The sequence below is a fragment of the Leiobunum rupestre genome, chromosome 9 (genome assembly GCF_980474605.1).
Source record: "Leiobunum rupestre chromosome 9, qqLeiRupe1.1.hap1, whole genome shotgun sequence".
NCBI classification, from domain to species: Eukaryota; Metazoa; Arthropoda; class Arachnida; order Opiliones; family Sclerosomatidae; genus Leiobunum; species Leiobunum rupestre.
Window position 1 is genome coordinate 36,408,546 of NC_143392.1, and position 26,872 is coordinate 36,435,417.

Consider the following 26,872-nt stretch of genomic DNA (forward strand, 5'->3'; position numbering starts at 1 on the left):
TGTGGGGAAAAAGGGTATCACGGTAATTATCTCAGTGGAAAAAGCGGGAGGGGTGCCTTACTGGGGGGTTTGGAAGAGAGAGAAAGGCGAGTTTTTGAGTAATTTTTGTGGGGAAAAAGGGTATCACGGTAATTATCGCAGTGGAAAAAGCGGGAGGGGTGCCTTACTGGGGGGTTTGGAAGAGAGAGAAAGGCGAGTTTTTGAGTAATTTTTGTGGGGAAAAAGGGTATCACGGTAATTATCGCAGTGGAAAAAGCGGGAGGGGTGCCTTACTGGGGGGTTCGAAGAGAGAGAAAGGCTTGTTTTTGAGTAATTTTGGTGGGGAAAAAGGGTATCACGGTAATTATCGCAGTGGAAAAAGCGGGAGGGGTGCCTTACTGGGGGGTTTGGAAGAGAGAGAAAGGCGAGTTTTTGAGTAATTTTTGTGGGGAAAAAGGGTATCACGGTTATTATCGCAGTGGAAAAAGCGGGAGGGGTGCCTTACTGGGGGGTTTGGAAGAGAGAGAAAGGCGAGTTTTTGAGTAATTTTTGTGGGGAAAAAGGGTATCACGGTAATTATCGCAGTGGAAAAAGCGGGAGGGGTGCCTTACTGGGGGGTTTGGAAGAGAGAGAAAGGCGAGTTTTTGAGTAATTTTTGTGGGGAAAATGGGTATCACGGTAATTATCGCAGTGGAAAAAGCGGGAGGGGTGCCTTACTGGGGGGTTTGGAAGAGAGAGAAAGGCGAGTTTTTGAGTAATTTTTGTGGGGGAAAAGGGTATCACGGTAATTATCGCAGTGGAAAAAGCGGGAGGGGTGCCTTACTGGGGGGTTTGGAAGAGAGAGAAAGGCGAGTTTTTGAGTAATTTTTGTTGGGAAAAAGGGTATCACGGTAATTATCGCAGTGGAAAAAGCGGGAGGGGTGCCTTACTGGGGGGTTTGGAAGAGAGAGAAAGGCGAGTTTTTGAGTAATTTTTGTGGGGAAAAATGGTATCACGGTAATTATCGCAGTGGAAAAAGCGGGAGGGGTGCCTTACTGGGGGGTTTGGAAGAGAGAGAAAGAAGAGTTTTTGAGTAATTTTTGTTGGGAAAAAGGGTATCACGGTAATTATCGCAGTGGAAAAAGCGGGAGGGGTGCCTTACTGGGGGGTTTGGAAGAGAGAGAAAGGCGAGTTTTTGAGTAATTTTTGTGGGGAAAAAGGGTATCACGGTAATTATCGCAGTGGAAAAAGCGGGAGGGGTGCCTTACTGGGGGGTTTGGAAGAGAGAGAAAGGCGAGTTTTTGAGTAATTTTTGTGGGGAAAAAGGGTATCATTGTAATTATCGCAGTGGTAAAAGCGGGAGGGGTGCCTTACTGGGGGGTTTGGAAGAGAGAGAAAGGCGAGTTTTTGAGTAATTTTTCTGGGGAAAAAGGGTATCACGGTAATTATCGCAGTGGAAAAAGCGGGAGGGGTGGCTTACTGGGGGGTTTGGAAGAGAGAGAAAGGTGAGTTTTTGAGTAATTTTTGTGGGGAAAAAGGGTATCACGGTAATTATCGCAGTGGAAAAAGCGGGAGGGGTGCCTTACTGGGGGGTTTGGAAGAGAGAGAAAGGCGAGTTTTTGAGTAATTTTTGTGGGGAAAAAGGGTATCACGGTAATTATCGCAGTGGAAAAAGCGGGAGGGGTGCCTTACTGGGGGGTTTGGAAGAGAGAGAAAGGCGAGTTTTTGAGTAATTTTTGTGGGGAAAAAGGGTATCACGGTAATTATCGCAGTGGAAAAAGCGGGAGGGGTGGCTTACTGGGGGGTTTGGAAGAGAGAGAAAGGCGAGTTTTTGAGTAATTTTTGTGGGGAAAAAGGGTATCACGGTAATTATCGCAGTGGAAAAAGCGGGAGGGGTGCCTTACTGGGGGGTTTGGAAGAGAGAGAAAGGCGAGTTTTTGAGTAATTTTTGTGGGGAAAAAGGGTATCACGGTAATTATCGCAGTGGAAAAAGCGGGAGGGGTGGCTTACTGGGGGGTTTCAAAGAGAGAGAAAGGCGAGTTTTTGAGTAATTTTTGTGGGGAAAAAGGGTATCACGGTAATTATCTCAGTGGAAAAAGCGGGAGGGGTGCCTTACTGGGGGGTTTGGAAGAGAGAGAAAGGCGAGTTTTTGAGTAATTTTTGTGGGGAAAAAGGGTATCACGGTAATTATCGCAGTGGAAAAAGCGGGAGGGGTGCCTTACTGGGGGGTTTGGAAGAGAGAGAAAGGCGAGTTTTTGAGTAATTTTTGTGGGGAAAAAGGGTATCACGGTAATTATCGCAGTGGAAAAAGCGGGAGGGGTGCCTTACTGGGGGGTTCGAAGAGAGAGAAAGGCTTGTTTTTGAGTAATTTTGGTGGGGAAAAAGGGTATCACGGTAATTATCGCAGTGGAAAAAGCGGGAGGGGTGCCTTACTGGGGGGTTTGGAAGAGAGAGAAAGGCGAGTTTTTGAGTAATTTTTGTGGGGAAAAAGGGTATCACGGTAATTATCGCAGTGGAAAAAGCGGGAGGGGTGGCTTACTGGGGGGTTTGGAAGAGAGAGAAAGGCGAGTTTTTGAGTAATTTTTGTGGGGAAAAAGGGTATCACGGTAATTATCGCAGTGGAAAAAGCGGGAGGGGTGCCTTACTGGGGGGTTTGGAAGAGAGAGAAAGGCGAGTTTTTGAGTAATTTTTGTGGGGAAAAAGGGTATCACGGTAATTATCGCAGTGGAAAAAGCGGGAGGGGTGCCTCACTGGGGGGTTTGGAAGAGAGAGAAAGGCGAGTTTTTGAGTAATTTTTGAGGGGAAAATGGGTATCACGGTAATTATCGCAGTGGAAAAAGCGGGAGGGGTGCCTTACTGGGGGGTTTGGAAGAGAGAGAAAGGCGAGTTTTTGAGTAATTTTTGTGGGGAAAAAGGGTATCACGGTAATTATCGCAGTGGAAAAAGCGGGAGGGGTGCCTTACTGGGGGGTTTGGAAGAGAGAGAAAGGCGAGTTTTTGAGTAATTTTTGTTGGGAAAAAGGGTATCACGGTAATTATCGCAGTGGAAAAAGCGGGAGGGGTGCCTTACTGGGGGGTTTGGAAGAGAGAGAAAGGCGAGTTTTTGAGTAATTTTTGTGGGGAAAAAGGGTATCACGGTAATTATCGCAGTGGAAAAAGCGGCAGGGGTGCCTTACTGGGGGGTTTGGAAGAGAGAGAAAGGTGAGTTTTTGAGTAATTTTTGTGGGGAAAAAGGGTATCACGGTAATTATCGCAGTGGAAAAAGCGGGAGGGGTGCCTTACTGGGGGGTTTGGAAGAGAGAGAAAGGCGAGTTTTTGAGTAATTTTTGTGGGGAAAAAGGGTATCACGGTAATTATCGCAGTGGAAAAAGCGGGAGGGGTGCCTTACTGGGGGGTTTGGAAGAGAGAGAAAGGCGAGTTTTTGAGTAATTTTTGAGGGGAAAATGGGTATCACGGTAATTATCGCAGTGGAAAAAGCGGGAGGGGTGCCTTACTGGGGGGTTTGGAAGAGAGAGAAAGGCGAGTTTTTGAGTAATTTTTGTGGGGAAAAAGGGTATCACGGTAATTATCGCAGTGGAAAAAGCGGGAGGGGTGCCTTACTGGGGGGTTTGGAAGAGAGAGAAAGGCGAGTTTTTGAGTAATTTTTGTGGGGAAAAAGGGTATCACGGTAATTATCGCAGTGGAAAAAGCGGCAGGGGTGCCTTACTGGGGGGTTTGGAAGAGAGAGAAATGCGAGTTTTTGAGTAATTTTTGTGGGGAAAAAGGGTATCACGGTAATTATCGCAGTGGAAAAAGCGGGAGGGGTGCCTTACTGGGGGGTTTGGAAGAGAGAGAAAGGTGAGTTTTTGAGTAATTTTTGTGGGGAAAAGGGTATCACGGTAATTATCGCAGTGGAAAAAGCGGGAGGGGTGCCTTACTGGGGGGTTTGGAAGAGAGAGAAAGGCGAGTTTTTGAGTAATTTTTGTGGGGAAAAAGGGTATCACGGTAATTATCGCAGTGGAAAAAGCGGGAGGGGTGCCTTACTGGGGGGTTTGGAAGAGAGAGAAAGGCGAGTTTTTGAGTAATTTTTGTGGGGAAAATGGGTATCACGGTAATTATCGCAGTGGAAAAAGCGGGAGGGGTGCCTTACTGGGGGGTTTGGAAGAGAGAGAAAGGCGAGTTTTTGAGTAATTTTTGTGGGGGAAAAGGGTATCACGGTAATTATCGCAGTGGAAAAAGCGGGAGGGGTGCCTTACTGGGGGGTTTGGAAGAGAGAGAAAGGCGAGTTTTTGAGTAATTTTTGTTGGGGAAAAGGGTATCACGGTAATTATCGCAGTGGAAAAAGCGGGAGGGGTGCCTTACTGGGGGGTTTGGAAGAGAGAGAAAGGCGAGTTTTTGAGTAATTTTTGTGGGGAAAAATGGTATCACGGTAATTATCGCAGTGGAAAAAGCGGGAGGGGTGCCTTACTGGGGGGTTTGGAAGAGAGAGAAAGAAGAGTTTTTGAGTAATTTTTGTTGGGAAAAAGGGTATCACGGTAATTATCGCAGTGGAAAAAGCGGGAGGGGTGCCTTACTGGGGGGTTTGGAAGAGAGAGAAAGGCGAGTTTTTGAGTAATTTTTGTGGGGAAAAAGGGTATCATTGTAATTATCGCAGTGGTAAAAGCGGGAGGGGTGCCTTACTGGGGGGTTTGGAAGAGAGAGAAAGGCGAGTTTTTGAGTAATTTTTCTGGGGAAAAAGGGTATCACGGTAATTATCGCAGTGGAAAAAGCGGGAGGGGTGCCTTACTGGGGGGTTTGGAAGAGAGAGAAATGCGAGTTTTTGAGTAATTTTTGTGGGGAAAAAGGGTATCACGGTAATTATCGCAGTGGAAAAAGCGGGAGGGGTGCCTTACTGGGGGGTTTGGAAGAGAGAGAAATGCGAGTTTTTGAGTAATTTTTGTGGGGAAAAAGGGTATCACGGTAATTATCGCAGTGGAAAAAGCGGGAGGGGTGCCTTACTGGGGGGTTTGGAAGAGAGAGAAAGGCGAGTTTTTGAGTAATTTTTGTGGGGAAAAAGGGTATCACGGTAATTATCGCAGTGGAAAAAGCGGGAGGGGTGGCTTACTGGGGGGTTTGGAAGAGAGAGAAAGGCGAGTTTTTGAGTAATTTTTGTGGGGAAAAAGGGTATCACGGTAATTATCGCAGTGGAAAAAGCGGGAGGGGTGCCTTACTGGGGGGTTTGGAAGAGAGAGAAAGGCGAGTTTTTGAGTAATTTTTGTGGGGAAAAAGGGTATCACGGTAATTATCGCAGTGGAAAAAGCGGGAGGGGTGGCTTACTGGGGGGTTTCAAAGAGAGAGAAAGGCGAGTTTTTGAGTAATTTTTGTGGGGAAAAAGGGTATCACGGTAATTATCTCAGTGGAAAAAGCGGGAGGGGTGCCTTACTGGGGGGTTTGGAAGAGAGAGAAAGGCGAGTTTTTGAGTAATTTTTGTGGGGAAAAAGGGTATCACGGTAATTATCGCAGTGGAAAAAGCGGGAGGGGTGCCTTACTGGGGGGTTTGGAAGAGAGAGAAAGGCGAGTTTTTGAGTAATTTTTGTGGGGAAAAAGGGTATCACGGTAATTATCGCAGTGGAAAAAGCGGGAGGGGTGCCTTACTGGGGGGTTTGGAAGAGAGAGAAAGGCGAGTTTTTGAGTAATTTTTGAGGGGAAAATGGGTATCACGGTAATTATCGCAGTGGAAAAAGCGGGAGGAGTGCCTTACTGGGGGGTTTGGAAGAGAGAGAAAGGCGAGTTTTTGAGTAATTTTTGTGGGGAAAAAGGGTATCACGGTAATTATCGCAGTGGAAAAAGCGGGAGGGGTGCCTTACTGGGGGGTTTGGAAGAGAGAGAAAGGCGAGTTTTTGAGTAATTTTTGTGGGGAAAAATGGTATCACGGTAATTATCGCAGTGGAAAAAGCGGGAGGGGTGCCTTACTGGGGGGTTTGGAAGAGAGAGAAAGAAGAGTTTTTGAGTAATTTTTGTTGGGAAAAAGGGTATCACGGTAATTATCGCAGTGGAAAAAGCGGGAGGGGTGCCTTACTGGGGGGTTTGGAAGAGAGAGAAAGGCGAGTTTTTGAGTAATTTTTGTGGGGAAAAAGGGTATCACGGTAATTATCGCAGTGGAAAAAGCGGGAGGGGTGCCTTACTGGGGGGTTTGGAAGAGAGAGAAAGGCGAGTTTTTGAGTAATTTTTGTGGGGAAAAAGGGTATCATTGTAATTATCGCAGTGGTAAAAGCGGGAGGGGTGCCTTACTGGGGGGTTTGGAAGAGAGAGAAAGGCGAGTTTTTGAGTAATTTTTGTGGGGAAAAAGGGTATCACGGTAATTATCGCAGTGGAAAAAGCGGGAGGGGTGCCTTACTGGGGGGTTTGGAAGAGAGAGAAAGGCGAGTTTTTGAGTAATTTTTGTGGGGAAAAAGGGTATCACGGTAATTATCGCAGTGGAAAAAGCGGGAGGGGTGCCTTACTGGGGGGTTTGGAAGAGAGAGAAAGGCGAGTTTTTGAGTAATTTTTGTAGGGAAAAAGGGTATCACGGTAATTATCGCAGTGGAAAAAGCGGGAGGGGTGCCTTACTGGGGGGTTTGGAAGAGAGAGAAAGGCGAGTTTTTGAGTAATTTTTGTGGGGAAAAAGGGTATCACGGTAATTATCGCAGTGGAAAAAGCGGGAGGGGTGCCTTACTGGGGGGTTTGGAAGAGAGAGAAAGGCGAGTTTTTGAGTAATTTTTGTGGGGAAAAAGGGTATCACGGTAATTATCGCAGTGGAAAAAGCGGGAGGGGTGCCTTACTGGGGGGTTTGGAAGAGAGAGAAAGGCGAGTTTTTGAGTAATTTTTGTGGGGAAAAAGGGTATCACGGTAATTATCGCAGTGGAAAAAGCGGGAGGGGTGCCTTACTGGGGGGTTTGGAAGAGAGAGAAAGGCGAGTTTTTGAGTAATTTTTGTGGGGAAAAAGGGTATCACGGTAATTATCGCAGTGGAAAAAGCGGGAGGGGTGCCTTACTGGGGGGTTTGGAAGAGAGAGAAAGGCGAGTTTTTGAGTAATTTTTGTGGGGAAAAAGGGTATCACGGTAATTATCGCAGTGGAAAAAGCGGGAGGGGTGCCTTACTGGGGGGTTTGGAAGAGAGAGAAAGGCGAGTTTTTGAGTAATTTTTGTGGGGAAAAAGGGTATCACGGTAATTATCGCAGTGGAAAAAGCGGGAGGGGTGCCTTACTGGGGGGTTTGGAAGAGAGAGAAAGGCGAGTTTTTGAGTAATTTTTGTGGGGAAAAAGGGTATCACGGTAATTATCGCAGTGGAAAAAGCGGGAGGGGTGCCTTACTGGGGGGTTTGGAAGAGAGAGAAAGGCGAGTTTTTGAGTAATTTTGGTGGGGAAAAAGGGTATCACGGTAATTATCGCAGTGGAAAAAGCGGGAGGGGTGCCTTACTGGGGGGTTTGGAAGAGAGAGAAAGGCGAGTTTTTGAGTAATTTTTGTGGGGAAAAAGGGTATCACGGTAATTATCGCAGTGGAAAAAGCGGGAGGGGTGCCTTACTGGGGGGTTTGGAAGAGAGAGAAAGGCGAGTTTTTGAGTAATTTTTGTGGGGAAAAAGGGTATCACGGTAATTATCGCAGTGGAAAAAGCGGGAGGGGTGCCTTACTGGGGGGTTTGGAAGAGAGAGAAAGGCGAGTTTTTGAGTAATTTTTGTGGGGAAAAAGGGTATCACGGTAATTATCGCAGTGGAAAAAGCGGGAGGGGTGCCTTACTGGGGGGTTTGGAAGAGAGAGAAAGGCGAGTTTTTGAGTAATTTTTGTGGGGAAAAAGGGTATCACGGTAATTATCGCAGTGGAAAAAGCGGGAGGGGTGCCTTACTGGGGGGTTTGGAAGAGAGAGAAAGGCGAGTTTTTGAGTAATTTTTGTGGGGAAAAAGGGTATCACGGTAATTATCGCAGTGGAAAAAGCGGGAGGGGTGCCTTACTGGGGGGTTTGGAAGAGAGAGAAAGGCGAGTTTTTGAGTAATTTTTGTGGGGAAAAAGGGTATCACGGTAATTATCGCAGTGGAAAAAGCGGGAGGGGTGCCTTACTGGGGGGTTTGGAAGAGAGAGAAAGGCGAGTTTTTGAGTAATTTTTGTGGGGAAAAAGGGTATCACGGTAATTATCGCAGTAGAAAAAGCGGGAGGGGTGCCTTACTGGGGGGTTTGGAAGAGAGAGAAAGGCGAGTTTTTGAGTAATTTTTGTGGGGAAAAAGGGTATCACGGTAATTATCGCAGTAGAAAAAGCGGGAGGGGTGCCTTACTGGGGGGTTTGGAAGAGAGAGAAAGGCGAGTTTTTGAGTAATTTTTGTGGGGAAAAAGGGTATCACGGTAATTATCGCAGTGGAAAAAGCGGGAGGGGTGCCTTACTGGGGGGTTTGGAAGAGAGAGAAAGGCGAGTTTTTGAGTAATTTTTGTGGGGAAAAAGGGTATCACGGTAATTATCGCAGTGGAAAAAGCGGGAGGGGTGGCTTACTGGGGGGTTTGGAAGAGAGAGAAAGGCGAGTTTTTGAGTAATTTTTGTGGGGAAAAAGGGTATCACGGTAATTATCGCAGTGGAAAAAGCGGGAGAGGTGCCATACTGGGGGGTTTGGAAGAGAGAGAAAGGCGAGTTTTTGAGTAATTTTTGTGGGGAAAAAGGGTATCACGGTAATTATCGCAGTGGAAAAAGCGGGAGGGGTGCCTTACTGGGGGGTTTGGAAGAGAGAGAAAGGCGAGTTTTTGAGTAATTTTTGTGGGGAAAAAGGGTATCACGGTAATTATCGCAGTGGAAAAAGCGGGAGGGGTGGCTTACTGGGGGGTTTGGAAGAGAGAGAATGGCGAGTTTTTGAGTAATTTTTGTGGGGAAAAAGGGTATCACGGTAATTATCGCAGTGGAAAAAGCGGGAGGGGTGCCTTACTGGGGGGTTTGGAAGAGAGAGAAAGGCGAGTTTTTGAGTAATTTTTGTGGGGAAAAAGGGTATCACGGTAATTATCGCAGTGGAAAAAGCGGGAGGGGTGCCTTACTGGGGGGTTTGGAAGAGAGAGAAAGGCGAGTTTTTGAGTAATTTTTGTGGGGAAAAAGGGTATCACGGTAATTATCGCAGTAGAAAAAGCGGGAGGGGTGCCTTACTGGGGGGTTTGGAAGAGAGAGAAAGGCGAGTTTTTGAGTAATTTTGTGGGGAAAAAGGGTATCACGGTTATTATCGCAGTGGAAAAAGCGGGAGGGGTGCCTTACTGGGGGGTTTGGAAGAGAGAGAAAGGCGAGTTTTTGAGTAATTTTTATGGGGAAAAAGGGTATCACGGTAATTATCGCAGTGGAAAAAGCGGGAGGGGTGCCTTACTGGGGGGTTTGGAAGAGAGAGAAAGGCGAGTTTTTGAGTAATTTTTGTGGGGAAAAAGGGTATCATGGTAATTATCGCATGGGAAAAAGGGGGAGGGGTGCCTTACTGGGGGGTTTGAGGCGAGAGATAAAGATGCCTTTAAGTTATTTCGAGAGAGAAAGCGAGTTTTTAAGTTATTTTTGCGAGGGGAAAAGGGTACACCGCTAATTCTGCCACGGGGAAAAGAGCGAGGGGTGCCTTACTGGGGGGTTTGAAAACATTGTATTTGACGACCGTAGGGCGGGTCTTCAGCTAGTATATTATAAGGAGCGCTTGGTACGTTGGTCGTCGTCGGCCTACGTCCGAGCTTTCAGGAATGTTTGCTTAGTCTGTCATAAAGCCAAAGGCGGGGCGGCGAGGAAAAAGTGATGCGCGGAACAGAGGGAAACCGAGACTGCCTTTAGCTTCGTTACTGAGGTGGCTCGACTCTCTATTTTCTCAAAATCTGTCACCCCTGAGAGTTGGGCCGTGTTTGTCCCAACACGCAATACACCCGAAATTTTCTCTCTGTCCGCGGCGAATTTCGGAGGGGGTGGGGAATCATATGGGGTAGTTTCAGAAGGCCTCTGAGTTTCGGAAACGGGGAGGGGCGAGAATTTCGTGGTCGTTCCGATTTGAAAGTCCCGTGGCCTTTATGCATCAGCCATTGGATACAGGGGTGTTTGGTACCACTGCGAGGTAATTCTCGCATTGGAAAGGGAGAAGGGAGTACAACGGAGATTCTCGCATGGAGAAATGGGGGAGAGGGGGTACCACGGTAATTATCACATGGGCAAAAGGGGGAGTGGTACCCCGGTAATTATAACATGATAAAAAAGGGGAGGAACGATAATTATCACATGGGGAAAAGGGGGAGGAAGGGCCTTACTGGAGTTGTTCTACTTCGGGGAAAAGGGTACCATGGAAATTATCGCATGGGAAAAGGGGGAGGGGGCCTTACTGAGGTGGTTCGACTATGGGGAAAAGGGTGCCATGGAAATTGTCCCATGGGAAAAGGGGGTTTGGAAGGCGTACTGGGGTGGAGTGCCTCGAAACACACAACTAGCTGAGGGCCCGCCTGTAAGGCGGACTTCTCGGCTAGTATATATATATATACAAAATAATTGTTTGGTTTTTATTGGTGGGTAGAGTATAAAGGTTTTAACCTTTAGCTACCCCACATTTTCAAAAAGAACAAACTTGCAACCTAAAACGCCAACGTTTCATACCCGAGAGAAATATATTGTTGACACGCTTCTGTTACTTTCTGGTGTAGAATAGAAATTTGATCTTGGGGCGAACGGCGTTCCACTTTTCGGACCTTTATTTCAGCCAAGATTTTAGTTGAAAATCTGTCATTGTACTGAAATGGGCGAATCTACCAACCGTAGATCTCTCGATAAGGGCAAAAGAGCTCAGTTATTTAAAACTTTAGCGATTCATAATAACACATGTGCCTATTATACAACTTTTGAAAGCCCTTGATTTTTTCGTGTACACTGGAAATCAAAAAGATCAACAAATATGTATCAGAATAGTGAAAGATGACATTTTTTGTGAGTGCATGGTTCAAAGTTTAACATAGAGATTAAAATAATTAAAAACCACTGTTGTACAATTAAAAGGTTTTATTCAACTTAAGTTAACGGTTTGTTTACATTACAAGAGATAATTATAAATAACTTACATAGGTATTCTAAGAAAATAAACAAGGTACAGAACCTTTTAGAAACATTTTCTTGACATTTATTATTTCAAGGAAATATTATATTAACATAGAATTTTCCTTTTACTTTACTCAACCAAATATCTCTTAATGGAAGATCGTTTGGAAAGGAATGCCACGCTAAGCTTTTGTTTAATTTTGTTATATTTCTACCAATACAGTAGGCACGCAACAAGAATAACCGCCTGATACAGCGGTTGCCATACTAACGAACTTTGTTTTCTAAGACCTTGGGAGTTGGTGGTTGTCTAAGGCCCCTAAATGTTTTCTCTCACGTCAGGCATTTTTTTTGAAAAACACAAAATGGTGTCGGCCTAAAGCCTTAGACACCAGCCTTACGTCAGGCATCGCCTGCTAATTAAGCTTCCCGCAATACACATTCCCCTACTAGAGTTCCTCGAACTTGCCGCCGCGAGCGCTGCACGTAAAGCCTAAGTGGTGTATTGTAAAATACGGTAAAATCCCCTGAGACTATATAAACACTCTTTGCTTTAAGGTCGTACCAAAATATTTTTATTATTATAAATAAAATATACCATTTAAAATAATATCATAATTAACATAATAACCATAAGTATGACATTGAAAGACGTCGGTTAATGATATTAATGATGGTCTGTCGTGGGGTGATTGCGTAAACGGAGGATTCGAAACCGGAATTCGTCTAAAGATTATCTTTACGGCTGTATATACGAGCCAAAGCGCGTTTGTGTCTCAAATTCGAACAAAAATACCTTCAGAAACCAAATAAAGTTTAAAATGTGTTCCGATTCAACTCGCGGAGAGTTGTCAGTCCTTAGGATGTAATGATTTATATGATCATTGCCGAGACAGACTATCATTAAGAAATTTATCATTGGGAGAATAGGAAGTGTCATACTTATAGTTTTATGTTACTTATGGTATTACTCAGTATGTGAATATGTAGCTTTTTTATAATTTTGGTCGTCATTTTCCAAAATGGCGAATTTTTTCCTCTTCTTTAAACGTGTAATAGAAGAGCGCTACTATTTCAACATCGCAATTTTACAAAAGCTTTAAATGTAATATGTGGAAACAATATCGATTTACCCGGTTTCAATGCATGTTTGACAGCTTCCGGTTTGCTGTATTACGCACAGGGCCGGACTTAGAGTACCTGGGCCCCTAGACAAATAAGGGGTCTGGGTCCCTTTTTAGAAAATTTTAGTAAATTTTGGTAATTGTAAAACAAAATCTTCAACGCAGTTCAACCTAGCAATTTCTCGAATTTAAATTACGATTAATATTATAGATTCAGGCCTTCGTTTACTTACGGTCACTGGAGGGCCCCGTCCAAGGATGGGCCCCTTCCAAGGATAGGCCCCTAGACGTAGAAAAAAACGTGCGGGGTGTCCTAATCTAAATTTTAAGCTATAACACGAGCCAATCAGATAATTACACCCAGAAATTCGATTAGTTTCATTAAATTTGGCGTGCATTTTTCAAGATGGCGGATTTTGCCCACGAGGGCGATTTGAGGAGACCACAGTGCCGTTATTTCCACCAAGTTATTAACAACCAAAACGTATTTTAATGTTGACGCTAACAGGGCCGCCCAGCGCCGGATTAAGAACTAGAAACAATAACTTTGAAACTCTATTGATTCTAAGGAGGGTAATCCTGCCGGTCCCAGAACTTACACAGTTAGAGGCCAACACCTGTGTGGAGCGAGGTGGAGACTGTGTGGAGTATGATGAAACGGTTGAGGGTGACGCAATGGTTGTGGATATGGTTTGATTCTAAGTAGGGTCATCCTGCCGGTCCCAGGACCTACACAGTTAGAGGCTTCCACACGTCGCTACCTTAGAGCAAGAGTCAAGCAAGTCTGAAAACCCCTATTTGAGAAAAAACAAGTTTTAAGATCGAAATCTAGCATAATAACAATTATAATCAAATAATGAAAATTGATAAAAATGGAGTGAAAATATATATTGAAAATTTTGTCTGACAAGGAGACTACCCGAAGTGTTTATCTCCGATTTGGTTCAAACTCGGGTGGTAAGTAGACCTTCATGTAATTTGAAAATCCCTAAAAGGGTGGACAAGAATGGGCTTTCGTTTTGAAATGGCAACCAAAAATGTTTTTCACAACTTAAAATCTGATTTTCTCTATGGAAATTAAAATGGGAAAATCGAAGATTTTAAGGGTCCCCCCTAACAATATTTTTCAAAAAATTAAAAAAAGTTCATCAATTAGATATATAATTCAGATCATGGCTAAATCTGGTACATTTGGACCAATATACGTCAATTTTTGTAAATATGAGAAAATATACATATATTGGGTAAATACGAGTAATCAGTTTTTAAGTTGTTAAAAACATTTGTGGTTGCCATGGCAAAACTAAAGCCCATTCTTGTCCACCCTTTTAGGGATTTTCAAGTTACACGAAGGTCTATTTACCACCCGAGTTTGAACCAAATCGGAGATAAACACCTCGGGTAGTCTCCTTGTGAGTCACATTAATTTAAAAACACTCGAGGATTCTTAATTTGAATTTCTTTCAATAGTCACGTATCTCGACTTACTTGACTTTTGCTCTCAGGTAGCGACGTGTGGAGCGGGGTGGAGACGGTGTGGAGTATGATGAAACGGTTGAGGGTGACGCAATGGTTATGGATATGGTTATGCAGTGATTAAAGCAAAGCAATGTGAAGTGTGGAGCTATGTGGAATTAAAGCAAAGCTATGTGAAGTGTGGAGCTATAGTATAAATATAGGTGGAAATCCATGTCAAAGCACCATACGAATACGAAGTGTTTCAACCAAGGATCAGAAGAAAAAAAAACGAGAACTATGTAAGTATACCGGTTTTGGGTTTAGAATTGGTTTTTTTTCTCATGTTGGAAATTATATTATACAGAATGGCTGCTGAAGTTATATTCGCCCTATGCTCGGAGAAATTTATCGAGATTACTCCGAAACTGAGCGTACGTCTGGGTCATCGAGATAGTTCTACGGGGATCATTTTAACGGAAGCTGATTTTCGAGAGCTTTATAGACAAGATATTTTATCGTTCTTCGAAAAAGCAGACACTCCAGAATCTTAATGGTTTTCTACCGGCTCCGAGACTAGTGCTCGGATTTCGATTAATTTTTATCCATGAATAAAATAAGCTTGGCGATATTTAAATAATATTTATTTAAATAACCAATAGTTGAATAGAAATTGTAAAATGTTTAAATAATCGAAAGTGAATAAGCCTATTATTTAAATAAAACAAACAATTATTTAAATAAATGCCACATTTATTCAAATAAATGCTTGGTTGCGTAAAAAACATAATTAAATAAGTTAAAATGATATTCTTTTTACCAACGTTTTTTAAATAAATCGGAAAATTTGTGGATAGTGAATAAACATTTCCGAGCACTATCCGAGACACAACGGGTTGAGCTTAGAACATATTTCAACCGTAAAATTCTAGATATCCGAGAGGTTATTCCAGGATACGGAGAATTGTACGGAAAATTCCAGCCGACGAAAAAGGGGTTCGCAGTTATAGCTACTCGCTAACCAAGACCCTTATGGATAACTACGACAATGTAATATCGTTTCTTCGTGAAGCAAGACGTGTACACACACAATTGAGCGAGTGTATTCAGGAACAACTTCGTAATAATGTACGTAAATGTTGTTACGGTTGTAACGTGGACCACCTGTCTCAAACTCAACACAACTGTTTAGAAGACTGGGACTTACGTGTAGCGATGAACTTTGAAACCGCGATAAGTAACATCTACACCACTGGTCTTCGGTTAGTTAGATGTGATATTAGTCATGTCTATGATGTTTTCAATCTTCATCCGAATTAGTTTTGGAAATTCTGCTTGAATTACAAATTTGAACAGTTCTGTGACTGATATTTTTTTCAAGTCATTAAAGACCACGTTGTACTTCTCTGATTTTAAATAAGAAATTGTGTCGGTCTACCTTTAATGAAAAGGACTTTCAAATTTGAAGACCGTGTTTTCAGCAAATAAACATATAAATCTTCCGCAAGTGCCGTCCTCTGGCGGATATGGTTCGATAAATGTGCGCGGAAATGGTTCGATAAATGTGCGCGGAAATGGTTCGATAAATGTTCGCGGAAATGGTTCGATAAATGTGCGCGTAAATGGTTCAATAAATGTGCGCGGAAATTGTTGAATAATTGCGCGTGGATATAACTAAGATGATGACATTGTATTTATTTTTGACCTCCAAACCATTTAAATAAAATTGATCACATCTATTTACATACACTTGGTAAGCTATAAACAACTTACAAATCTTGCAAAACTTAAAACGGTACTTAACCAATCCTTCAAAATAGTAGTTAAAAGAACTTAAGACTAATTTTAAACAGATTGCCAAATTTAACGTAGAAAATGAACACTGAAATAATAACGAACAACCGATATTCTCTATCACGCGTCTATCTGCCTTTCAATTTTATAAGGTTCTGTAGGAAACTGACTATTTAAAAAGCTTTTACCACAAGGCTGAACTAAAGTTCCGACACACTAGCTGTCTAGCGTAGAAATCAGGTCTTGTAAGTTATACATAAGGAGAAGCAACTACATAGAAATCTCAAGCATAGTTAATGACTTTAGGGAAGTAAATTGCTGGGAAATTCTAAATGATTTGTTTACTATCGATTTAGGAGTTTTTTTTAATTAACTAACATGTTTCATAATTTTCATTTTGCCAAGTCCACCTCGATTTGCCAACTCTACAAAACTTTGGGGGGAGCCCCCCTGCCCCCCCCAAGGTACGTCCCTGTCTATCACACGTATAAAGAAGAGAAAAAAATCGCCATTTTGGTAAATGGCGACCTAAATTATAAAAAAGCCGAGCGAAAAAAGCTACATTTTAACATAACGAGTAATACTTTAGAACGTAGTATAGTTATCTACCATATTATTATTGGGAAGTATATTAGCCTTAAAATACGAAACCACGTTCTATTTTCCCAGTGCTACGTTAGTTAGCGATAGTCTGTTTCGGCAATTACCATTCATCCCATGGACGAACAATTTTTGTAAGTTAAATCGGGGAAAATTTTAAACGTTACCCTGGTGTTTGAAGGAAGTATTGTTCAAATTTGAGACCTAAAAACGCTTTGTCTGGTATATAATACCAAGGTACCTATATCCTTGATAATACGTAGGTATCATTTTTTCGACGAATTCGCAGTTTCTAATCCTCCGATTAGGCAATCACCCCGCGACAAATTATCATTAATATCATAAGTAGCATAATACCCCTAAGTATGACACTTGTAGCCTTGCTCATGCATTTTTTATTACTACATCCTTTCTTCACCAACGATAAATCAGAAAAACGACTAGCACTTCTGTAACCCGGAAGTTTAATACTCTTTGGGATTTTATTTTATTTATTGGTCATCGTAAAGGAGTCAGAGTTCAAATTTAGCCAATCATATAGCGCTACAAAATATTACGAGGTACGAAATGTAAGAAATAAAATGGCCGTTATGGTAGTCGGCTTATTAGGCCTAACTCTATCGGAAAATTATACCTAAATACACTAATACGCTAATAGAAGGGAGAAGACCCTCTTATAGGGGTACTGCCATTGGGTGTACATTTTTCCTTGTTACTAGATGGCGCCATCAGTTTACAATCCGAAATAACAAAAATGATAATATCCGCGAAAGTCCAACTTAAATTGTGGTTATTTAAAAGCTGAAATTTTGTATAACTATTTTCTAAAATATTTTATAGAAACTTTCAGCTTGAAATAGCACTTAAATTATATAATAAATTTTGCGTAGAAATACGAAATTAAAATTTTATACTCGATGGCTGTTTCTAAAGGTTTGTTTCCCTGTATGTAATATGCGAATTGATGTATAGGCTTTGTCGGTTTCGAACGAAAATGACACGCAACGCCTCTCGTGGCGAGATCACGCGTAACTTTGTTAAAAGTTTTTCCTCGCCCCCATTGAAATTAATGTAAAGTTGGCGATAATTTAACCTACCAAATGATATAAGAAATATTCAACTGACAATTTTTCCCGTTTATATGAACTTAAATGTAATATACAATCGTCTTGAAAAATCGTTTATTGCTTTATAACATTCAAAAATAATATTTTTAGTTGACAGAAAAAGATATAGAAATACTTCAATTGGAATCGCAACTCGATTCACTAGAAATAGACAAACGAAGAAATAACATTATGATTACTGGTTTAGAAGAAAAACCTCAAGATGATAGATTAAAATTAGCTAAAGATGTACATATCATTTTTGAAGAATGACTTGGAATCGATGTTAGAATAATACCTCTTTAGAAGAGGGGAAAATAGACGAATTATTTTAAAACTTGATGATGCCATGCTAAAGACTGAAATCTTAAAAACGCGTATAAACTAAAAGGATCCAAAATTTCCATTTCCCATGATCATACGATTAGGCAGGAAGAAGCCCCAGATACTATTTAAGAGAGTTTATAAGATCGAAAGAAAATGGTGAAGCAAAATTTTTAATCCAATTTACTGTAACATTCGAAGGCAATACTTTCCAGTTCAACGAGTTAAAAAATCGTGTTGAACGAAAAATTTAATTTTCTAATTAATTCCACAATTATCTCTTTTTTTCTTTTCAAATAAATATGAAAATCCTGTACGCTAATATTCGTAGTGCGAATAGAGCGTTCTATAAAATCGGACCCAAAACCAGCCAAACTTTTCATACAGACTATAGAGGTAGTTCAGCAGGACTAACAACGTTTGGTATTCTTTGGCTTAAGAGAATTCGGCTTATGTCCTGTCTTTATACGCATATTTTAGAGACGTACCTTTTAGGAGTTGTAGGAGGGACCCTAGGTGTTGAAGTATGTTTGGGGTTTAGAATATTTTCATGATCTAAGTTTCTTTTTAAACCCGTGGATTTGGGACTAGTATTTTGCTTATTTGCCATCATACATTTATTACAAAAATCATTTAAAATAAGAAAAACGGCGCGGAAAGCCGGAAATTAGTGAAGCCTAGGCTTGCAACTACGTTTATTCCCATTCGACCGAAATCCCATTCGACCGAATCCCATTCGACCGAAAGAATTTTAAAATGTAGCCCAATTGGCGGGGTGATTTGGTATTTTATTTATAAGGTATGTACTATCGAAGATCCATGTTTAGGTTAGGTTAGGTTAAGTTAGGTTAGAGTTGGTTAAGTTTACTATTTCAGTTTTGGTTCAGTTACTTTTCTTGACTAGGTGAAGATAAAAATAAATACCCTCCTTTATTAGCTATCCGCTCCATTGCAAACGACTTCAGTAACTAAATTGAAAACATAGCATAAGCCAATTTATATAGCAGCGTTCGGTCGAATTGGACACATAAAAGCGTTCGGTCGAATGGGACACATAAAAACCGCACGTTTCGGCGGAATTCGGTCGAATGGGACACCTCAAAAACCGCCTTCGGTCGAATGGGATTTCGGTCGAATGGGACTAAAGCAGCAACTACGCTACTCCTAAAAATCGACTGCTCTCAATTTCATAGGGTTTGCCAGATAAATATTTTTCTCCCACATGAAAAACCGGCCTAACGTTCATCTATTCCGAACTTAAAAGGGGGAAAACACACTACACCGATTTTATAGAACGCTCTATTGCAATCTCGTAAATCTTGTCTCAGACTTTTCCGATAAAAATATAGATTTATTTGCTCTTAACGAGACCTGGTTTACCAATAATTGTTTTACTTATATACCTAATTATGTTTTTACCGGAAAAGGTAATAGAATTGGCGGTGGAGTCGGATGTTATTTAAAATCTGACTTGAAATATTCTGTTATATCTAAAAATTGTCTTTTTACAGAAAATATAGAATGCTACTGTATTAAGTTAGAAGTAACTGATGTCATAATAATCGTAGTCTATAGACCTCATTCCTCAAAATTTGATATTTTTATTCAAAATTGCGAAGAGAGTATTAATAATTTAGGCAATACAAACTCCAATATCCAAAAACTAACGCGATAACATTATGTGTTAGAAAATTGGTTACAATTAGAAAAGTTTTCCACGTCACATTGTAGGTCTAATTAGCTTTGATTCGATCGAATTTGACCAATAGAAAGTCGGGGAACTCTTTTTCAAAATCACAAAGGTTGTTAAAATGAAAATTAAAAGAAAACGCACATAACTCGAAACCAATTCGTGTTACATCGAAATTTGCTAGACAAACTCAATACGGTGGGAGTTTTTCAAGTTTGTAAAATTGGATGACCTTGAAGACGTGGTTTAAGGTGTGAAAACATTATCTCGCGATCCATTGGGTTTAGAAACTAGGTTTCAATAGGAAATTTGCGAATCACCACTTTCTCGTCAAAGTAGTTTTGAACCATGTCTTCAAAGACATTCAAAAATGACCTTGACTTCCTTTTGGTCAAATCTGATCGTTAGTTTTTGAATGATCTTGAAGACATTGTTCAACGTCATTGAAATTTTTAAACTAAAGACCCTCAATCCTGATGAGGATGTGTAGCAAATTTCAGTACTCTAACACGAGTATCTTTAGAGTTATCAGCTCCCGAACCTCTCTTGCGACACGTTATCAACTTAACGACATTCTTGTTTTTCATCTCGGCTTCCTATTGGTCAAATCCAAGCAGGTTAAAGCTATTTGTACTCCAAAAGTCACGTGGAACACTTTTCTAATTGGAACCGACTTTCTAACACTTGTGGTTCTCGAGTTAGTTTTTGGTTGACCTTGAAGACATGGTTCAAGGTCATCGACATTTTCGCAGTAGGTTTCCCTCTACATCTTGTATTCGACTTCAAAATTTCAAAATCGCACCTAAAACAGGTTTTGAGATATTAGCCCTGGTTCATTTTTTAGTGGACATCCTGTATTATAGAAAGAGCTATTGGGGCTGGAGATTGGAGAAAAGTTTATTTTTCTCGAAAACTAAAAATAATACCTTGAGATTTTAGCATTTTTTACTAAATCACATATGGGGAATTCGAAATAAATTATGAAATATTTTTTTAAAATTGAGTAACTGATTAAGGTCAAAGGTCATATGTTTTAACTGTATTTTAATATTGGAAGTGTTCCGAATATAATTTTAAATTTTATTTTACAAAACGTACCTACAAATGCCTTTAAAATAAACGTGATCCTGTTAAAATCGGACTATTATTTGAAAAAATATAAATATTTTAGTTTATGGGTCAACGTCATTTTTTACCATTTTTGCCAAAATTTGGTATCGAATATCTCGAAATCGGCTAATCGTACAATACTAAAAACTTGGAAATGAACTTGTCCGCACTAACGTACTCTATATACGAAATTTCAATGAAATCTAAGATGGTAGGGTGGACAAATTAAAAAAATTTGGTTGATTTGCCATGGAATGACCCCATTATGGAAAGGGATAATAAAGCTAAACTCTAAACAAATTTGAAGAAACTTAAAAACTTACTAATAGCTCGTACCGATAGATCTTCTAGCGAACAAAAAGACGCGAAACTCGTACCAAATAGATCTTCGAGTGAAAAACTAAATTAAATCAAATTAAATAGCCAGAAATTCCAACGATAGGCCGGTTTCGTCCTATTTGGAACTCGTCAGTACCGTGCGCAAATGCAAAGAACTCTTCCCTAGAAATGTACTATTTGATTTATACTACAGTTTTTTTCTATTCCCATATTATAAATTCAATAGCAGTCTGGGGTAATACCTCAAATAATAATATTAAAAGAATTTCGGTATTACAAAAACGTACGCTCAGGTCTATTCATAATGTAAGTTGGACATCCGCCACAAAACCACTCTTTCAAAAAAGTAACCTGTTAAATATAACCCAATTATGCAATTACGCAAATTTAATTTGTATACATAAAAACATAACGACGGACCAAGAAAATGTATTCACATTTAATGATACACCCACTACCACCAGAAGTAATAATTTGTTAAAATTACCAAAATTTAAAACATCTAAAACCATCAATTCAATATTTTATCGCGGCGTAAAAATGTATAATGAGATCATGGACAGTAAATGAAGAGGACAGGTTTTCGATACCCTTCCACAGTGCATTTTATTTCTCCCCGCGTATCAATCAGCTCGAGAGACTCCGAGGGAGTCTTGCAAGGTCGTTTGTACCACGTGATCTTAAAATTTCAAAATGGTAATCTAATGCGGTTGATATTGTTACGTAATTTGTTTTTTAATTCAATAAAAACTATCAACTGATATTTAGTATATCATATTTAATCTATAAAAACGTGAAAAAATACCTTTTGGCGTAAAAATGTACTTTATTTTTTTTTTCTTTTTTCGAACAGTATCGTCCACTCTTAGCGATACATGTTTTTTTTTTTTTTCAAAAAAACCTTGGGCGACTCCCTTAGTGTGATTGGTTTACGGGGGCTAAAAACCAGGCTTTTTACCGATCCTCTAAAATCTACTATCCACGATGAGATTTATAAAACGATAAAAGGTGTTAAAACATATTCTTTTGTTAAACGGGTTTTTTAAAAAAAAGTGTTTTTTGAAGGTTTCTTTAAATAATGCTAAAGTGTTTTAGTTCAAAATAGTGATTATTGGTTTTTCTTTTTTTATATTTGTATAATTGTTAATTCTACAAGTTTTTACGTTATTATTGTGTATTTTTTTTTACTATTTATTATTTTTATTATCTATATAAATACCGCAGGGCTATAAGTCACAAATTGACTTGGCCCTCTTACCACAAAATATGTAAGAAATGTAAATAAATTAAATTTGATTTGATTTGAATATTTCTACTTGACTCTCGTGCCACCACGACAACTGTTATGTTTTCCTCTACTCAAAATATTATGAGCGGTGGATTTAAACATAACATAAAAATAAGACTCTTTGACCATAAATTCATTAACAAAATTATTTCCCACGATTTTCCATGAACTCTGGCATTCTAGTTCGAAAGATGTGGGGGATAAATATATACACTAACACTAAATAATAAACAATATAATTAAACTTAGCTTACGTATCAATCAGTTAATCAGTCAACTTAACTATGAATTATTAAGTTTGAAATCGTTAATTCGTTATGAATTAACATATATCAAGTTTGATACAGTTATGAATAATCAAGAATACCATTATTAATAATTATCTTAACTACTCGACTACTCAAATAAGGAATTTTTTGGCTTAATCGAGTACTCGATTACCCGACTCGACAAAAATACTACCCTACTCGATACTTGACGAAACCATTTCAGTTAGAAGAAACCACCTATGGACTGTGAGAAGGATGATAAAATACGCGAAAAAGTCGATTAGTCCATTATTAAAAGGGATAATATATATAAATCCTAAACAAATTTGAAGAAATTAAAAACTAATAACTCGTACCAATAGGTCTTCGAGCAAACAAAAAACGCGAATCTCGGATCAAATAGATCTTCGAGTAATAAACTACATAAAAACTAAATGAAATAAAATAGCCAGAAATTCCAACGGTAGACCGGTTTCGTTCTATTTGGAACTCATCAGTACCGTGCTGGCGACTGTTATATCTAAAAGAGAAACTAAGCCTAGACGTTAAAAATTTCAAAACGCGTTGCATAGCAACGGAAAGCCGACTCAATTGCCTTGCAATGGACCAGCCAAAAAGGCCTATGATGCATTAAAAATATCACGGAAGCTTTTAATGTTGAAGGCTGTTTACAATATCTAAGAGGCATTTCAAACCCCGTCAAATTTTAAATACAAGTTTTTTATCTATACCCCGAATTTTCCACGCGGCGAATAACCTTCACCAAATTTTCTTACACTGATCTTACCTAGATGGATCTCCTTCAAGGTTCATAAAAATGCTCGCCGCTCTTTTGCATAATTAGTGGAGCATACACGTCACTAAATATTATTTTGTTCAAATAAAAGGGACACTTCATCTCTGATCTTAGGCGTACAATATTCTTTTGTCTCGTTGTTCATAGTGAATGTATAAGAATTCTACGCAAATGCCCAATAACGAGAAGGCGATTCCGACGAACCAGATTCGAATGACGGGCATCAAGAAAGCTATTGTAGTTGACTTTAGATGAGCTGAAGTGTCTAAGGGATCCACTCTGTTTTTATCGTGTTCCACAACCATATCTCTCGGTCGTTTCTGACACGTTTCCACGAATCGCAAAACACTGGATGATAAAACAATGAAATAATTGCTAAGGATTATTAACGGTGTAGTCTTCATTCCTTAACGAGCACTAAATTTATTCAAAATTAGTCGCTAGAAAAAGAGTTCCGTAGCTCAATCGATTAGGGCCTGGTGCACAGACATTGGCCGATTCCTGTTAATTTTAATCTTACGTAGGCTCTCGAGGGGTCGGACATTTACCAAAATCTCGTACACTTCGTCTAAAATCGCAAAATCTTTTAATTTTCTACGGTAAATTAACATTGAAATCCCAAAATCACTTCAAAAAGTAATGATAAAATCGCCAAAATCTCTACGAAATCCCGAAATCCCGTACAAAATACGTAATGGCAAGTGTCCGACTCCTCGTAGTCTCTATCTTTTTCGGAAGGCGATAATGAGAGCTCTAGAAATTCACGTTCCAATAATTCAAAATAATATGATCATGTCTATACACCGCCAATAATTTCTCAAAACATTTCCGATCAACACGGGTCACAAACCTACTTGCTCCGTATGAATGGTCACACTAACGGTTTTCTTGGACATGTTTTTAGGATGGCCGTTTTTTAGAATCAAAGCGAGGCTTAGCCCCAAATTTTTAAATCTAATTTTTTTAACAAAATTAAATAATTAAATATTGCCATAAAAATATGTCAAATTATAAAAATAATTGTTTTTTTTTAATATTATTTGACATATTTTTGGGGTTTAGTAATGTTCTTCGCTAGATAACAGGCAAGATGTCGGCTATAGGCTTCGTGCGTAGTATGGATTTTGGTCACAAGTATCGCCGCCTACCGGCCGAGTTTTAAATTGAATATATGAAAGCTCGTTCAAAAGTATATCTGCAAAACAGCTGAAAGTTTCAACTAAAAACCAAGATTTTCAAAAGTCGTCTGCTATTTCTTCAGATATTAAGGCAGATGGCGCTATATTTCCTGAGATCGAAGCCTATTTTTGATGGAGTTATCTCACCCGAGCAAACATTAATAAATCTAATATCATGTTTATCCGCATTTAGTTGATTTTGATTAAAAACTCAAAATACAAACTAGCTATTTTAAACCCGAATTTAATCTGAATAGATGTTTCCATAAAGTCCCCATCAAAGTCAAATATAGAGTGTGTGGTACCGAGACTGGACAAAAAACTAGTTTTTCATTGTACTGCCAAACCTATAGTCAAAGCTCTAGCAGCAACGTTCAGCAGGATAGCAAAACAGTTGGGGATGATTTTATGGAAAGAATCTGTAAACCGAGAGACAGAATGTGAGCAGGTTTCAGTTATCGATTAAATTCCTTTCAAAAACGTAACGTCGTTTGCGAAGCCGAGTCAAAAACTACTCACGAAAAATAAATTAAAGAATTTCCGATTAATTCTAACGCTGAAGACTTTGTCATATTCTTTGTTAAACTCGTGTAGTTACACGTAAAATCGCTTATTTATACGCTTTAAAAAATTAGCAAAGGAAGTAAGTGAACTTTTATTCGAGACAAGGCTTAGTGCCGACTAGGAGCCGAACCTAGCTTTGCACGTCGTGAGCGAAATCTCCGCTGTGAACCATGAACCAGACTGCTTATACCTGAATAGATAGTATGTTTTAGCAACTCATGAAAATACGTAAACACGAACGTCTACGTATCTCGTCGACTTTGTAGCTAAACGTTTTGCGTAATTTTCATGAGTTGTCGAAACTGTCTATTAAAACATTCCCAATTATGATTTGAACCCAAAACAGTAGCTGAACGTGAAAGGTATATTCTACGCACAGATACTCTACTCTTTGCAGGACATGGGTCGGAAGTTGTCGATAAACCAATAGATGAAATGTACGAAATTAAAAAGCGCATCCTTCTCAATAACTATCGACTTCTGGCTCCAGAAATCTCTCCTTTGCACTTTCATCATAACTTTCTGCGTTGCAGAATCCATTGGTAATCCCTGTTAAAGAAATAAAGTTTACAGTATAACGCTCCGTAAATTTTCAAATGGAAATTCAAAGGCATGGTTCATGAATTGCGTCACTCTCTTAGAAGGACATTATATTTCCAACTTGATATCGTTTGGCCAACTTACCAATTTTATTGTAAGGAGGGTCTCCAATATTCTAAAAAGAGGTCCCTGAAGATGATATTGAAACGTTACGATTTTATATAAACTCGTTTTATTAATATTATTCAACTATTTAAAGATGAGCTTTAATTGTATTGACGATGGAATAGCGGTTGGTTTTCACTAGATCAAAGACGCCAAAAATCTCTGTTAAAAGCCCCATTTTCATGCTCGCTGGTAACGGGTAAAAATCATCAAAATTCGCTTCCGCCACTCGCAAGCGTGAAAATAAAGCTAAAATATCTGTTTGAAACAGATCGATGCGGAAAGTGAAAAAGTGTATAGCTGAAGCGGATTTTGACGATTTTTACCCGCTACCAGCGAGCATGAAAATGGGGCTTTAGGCCTAATTATTGTTTTAAGTCGACGCCCGGCGTCGTGTTGATTTTGCATTAGTGAAAACCAGCCTTCAGAAATGTTCGAGAATCATCGAATTACTCTTCCGCTTGTGTCTGTCTAGCCCTTTTTGCAGAACGGAAGTGATTGAGCTGGAGTTCACTTTGAGCGCGGCCCGAAGGGAAACAGTTGCGCTGAAATCCGCTTAGGGCGCGGCCCGAAGAGACGCGGCTGTTGAGCTGGATTCAGCTTGGAGCACGGACCAAAGAGACGCAGTTGCTGTACAATCCCATTGGTAGTCGGTAGAAAATTTAGTCATAGATATGATAAAACGAGAAGCCGCATGCGGTTAGTTACTTCAATTTGAGTGCGATTTAGCTTATTAAGTTATTATAATAAATAAGGTTACAATATTTTTGTCAGCTGGCATTTAAATTAGTTACATGGAAATTTCGCTTTGATAGTACCAATATCTGAAGTGTCAGAATGAAATGGGCAAAATGTTTAAGGACTGGATACGGTATAACATATTTTAAAAACAAGGTATTATAGAGAAATCATCAGCTACGTTGATGTATAAGGTGATAAAAATCCAACAGTGTGTCATTCATTAGAAACATATTTGTATATTGGTATACGGTACTTGATTGAAGCTTGAACTTCATTTTGTCAAAAATTGTAATACATCCAGATGTGTTTCTTCTTGAAACTCTACTCACCATTCTCTGAATTTCCTATTCCTCCTTGGGAATAGTTAATGGCACCTAGGAGCAACAAACACAAGGATAACGCAGCTAGCATTTAAACACGCTAAAGCAGTGTTGTGTACAAATTTAATTGTACACGCTGAACGTTTTACGGGCAGGGGGGAAGACAATTTCTGAATTTTTCCCTTCTGACGGCAGCAGGCGCTAAAGCGTCTAACCAATGAAAACTGTACACAAGAAAATAAGACGACTTTTGACGGGTGGCGTTCTCCTTGTGTGGGTGCTGTGTTTGTTGCTCCTAGATGGCACAGAGTTGACTATATACTACCTTTTATTCCTATAATATCTGTTCCTTCTTTAGAAAGGTATTGATATTGTTATCCTTGGCCGACGAACAAGCCAAGTAAAAACTCTTACATATTTAAATACTCCAATAACGTCCTTAACATCAATTGTCTTCAGTATGTCTTCCATTGTGGCAATATATGATATTTTCCTCGTGTTCAATTCT